The sequence below is a fragment of the Tenrec ecaudatus genome, chromosome 6 (genome assembly GCF_050624435.1).
Source record: "Tenrec ecaudatus isolate mTenEca1 chromosome 6, mTenEca1.hap1, whole genome shotgun sequence".
Taxonomy (NCBI): domain Eukaryota; kingdom Metazoa; phylum Chordata; class Mammalia; order Afrosoricida; family Tenrecidae; genus Tenrec; species Tenrec ecaudatus.
This window is the reverse complement of record NC_134535.1, coordinates 54,584,762-54,587,572: the sequence shown is the minus strand read 5'-3', so window position 1 is coordinate 54,587,572 and position 2,811 is coordinate 54,584,762. Positions and strand designations below refer to the sequence as shown.

Sequence of the window (2,811 nt, the reverse complement as noted above, 5' to 3'; positions counted from 1 at the left end):
GCTGGCACAATAAAGTATTGCAGAAGTCCTTTAAATTATTATTTCAAAGTTGTCTTTATAAGTCAAAATGCATGGGTTCCACTAGTATGGAGTTCTGGTTTTAATAAATGCTCATGTGAATGCTATTTGATATGTTCCATTACTCCCTTGATTAAATAATGTGAAGCGATTGTTTCTTGATAGATCCTTCATCTAAGTCTGTGTACTTCTGAAGGCAATACTTCCATCTCTCCAAGCCTTCCCTGAGGAATTATGTGCTTTGATTTGCACCACATCCAAATGGTAGTTTGGGCATCCCCATGTTCCTTGTCACTGTTGCCAGAGTTGAAGGAACCAGAAAGAGCTGTGAGTCAGTGAGGGGGCATCGTGTCTCCGGGAGGTGGCAGCCCGCACTTCTCAGTGCATTGGCAGGTCCGCACAGGAATGTCATCCTCAAGGCGTGCTGGGCGCGGTTGCTGTCCACTCTCGCTCTCTCTCTTTCCCTCTTAGTTTGCAGACCCTGCACTCTCCCGGAGTGGTGTCTTCTGTGCTGTCCTTTGTAGTGCCATCCTCTGGGGAGGGGGTCACCGCAGCTAGGGTTAGGGCTGGTCCTGCAGTCCTCTCTGTTAGCTCGCTGCTCCATGCAGGTGTGTTGCCCTCACGGCTGAGACAAACAGTTCTGAGGCCATTCTTCCATCACTGATTAAGACTGGGTGGCAGGTCTGGGAAAACTTGGTGACCTTGTCAGCTCCAGCAGCCTTTTTGTCCACCGCCTTGACACCAAGAGCAACTGTTCATGTCATGTCTCCGACAGCAAAATGACCCAGAGGAGGATAGTCAGAGAAGCTCTCCACACACATGGCTTGCCAGGCACCATGTCAACAATGGCAGCATCACCAGTCTTCAAGAATGTGGGGCCTTCTTTGAGCTTCTTGCTAGAATAATGATCTATCTTCTCTTTGCGCTCTGCAAACTTTCAAGCAATGTGGGCATCATGACAATGTGGGCGGTGTGACCAACACAGGCACGTATCCAGCACTGATGTGGCCTGGATAGCTCGGGGTGATCACCTGAGCAGTGAAGACAGCTGTTTCCATTGGAGGGTCATTTTTGCTGTCACTAGCCACACTGCCACGGCAAACATTTTTGACAGAGACATCCTTGACATTGAAGCCGACATTGTCCCTGAGCTGGGCTTCACTCCAAACCTTATGGTTCATTTCAACAGACTTCACTTCAGTGGTAAAATGGATGGGAGCAAAGGTGACCACCATGCCAGGTTTCAGAAGCCCAGTTTCCACGGGGACAGGGGTGAAACTGCCAATTTTGTAGACATCCTGGAGAGGCAGGCGCAGGGGCTTGTCGGTTGAGACTGGATGAAATCCAGAGGTTCCAGGAGTGGGTTCCACTGGCATTGCCATCCTTATGAGTAACCTCCCATCCTTCGAACCACGCATATGAACACTTGGCTCCAACATGCTTCACCATTCCAACCAGAAATTGACACAAAGTCTACTGGGTCAAGGTTGTAGCCCATTTTCTTAAAGTCGGTGCTGACTTCCTTCATGATTTCCTCATCTCTCTTCTGGCTGTAGAGTGAGTCAGTAGAATCCATTTTGTTAACACAACAATTAGCTGTTTCACACCGAGTGTGTAAGCCAGAGAGACATGCTCATTTGGAGATCGCAGCCACACCAGCAGCAGCAGCAATGAGCATAGCACAGGCAGCCTGCGATGGACCTGTCATCGTGTTTTTGATGAAGTCTCTGTGTGTGGGGGCATCGATGATGGTCCACAGTCCTTGCTAGTCTCAAATTCCCACAGGGAGCTATCAATGGTGAGACCATGCGCCCCTGCAGCTTTCAGCTTATCCGAGACCCAATCAAACTTCACGGACCCTTGCCCATTCTGCAGCTTTGTCCTCCAATTTTTCTATGGTTCTTTTGTTGAGCTCACCACATATGTAGATCAGGTGGCCAGGTGTGGTGGACTTGCAGTATCGAAGTGTCTGATGATGACGATGTTGCTATGTGTCTTGTCTTTACCCATTTTAGCTGAGGTTTTTGGGGTGATTTTTATCAACATCTTTATTCTGGCTGCAAACTCATTGGGAAAATACTGTAGCAATACTTTGGGGCCTATATTTGTGTGGTTAAGCAGGCAACATTCTAAGAGAATTAATGAGTAATTTTTAAAATTAGTATATTCAAAACTGATGGAAAGGAAATGTAGCTCAGATGACTTTTCAAACCTGGCTGCTCTTCTCGGTGAGTGGATGAGATTTTGAAGGAGAAGCAAGCAATCTAATGCTAACACTGCATTTTAATTTATCTGCTCCATTGGAAGCTAAGATTGAACTTTTCCAATGAAACAAAAAAACTCTAGTCAATCTATTCAATGTTAAATTGAAGTTATAAATATTCTCTCCACTGACGTAATGCACAATATATGCAATGAATATTTGTTGAATGTCGTTAAATGTGCTTCCCAGTTTATAGATATTCTTACTAGATGCTATTTATATCAATGTTTGAGACCTTTATTGTTACTGCTATTTATTTGTCCCACAGTGCAGTGTGCTACTATGAAACATTAAGTCAAAATGTGCAGATGGAATACGTAGTCTCCAACAATTTATATCCAATTACTGTATGTATTGGACAGGGTTCTCTAGAGAGACAAACCAGATTGCTAGTAATTATATATAAATATATTTATAAAGATAGATATATAATTCAAGAAATAAACCATTAAATAATATACAGATAGATAATACAAGAAATTAACAGTTAAATTATAAAGCAATGAGACACTAGCAGTCCTTCAAGTTTT

General features: G+C 44.1%; 1 pseudogene; it reads right to left on the bottom strand.

The window, feature by feature from the left end:
• Positions 1-605: 605 nt before the first annotated feature.
• On the bottom strand, positions 606-2,028 carry LOC142451404 (elongation factor 1-alpha 1-like; annotated as a pseudogene).
• Positions 2,029-2,811: the final 783 nt, after the last annotated feature.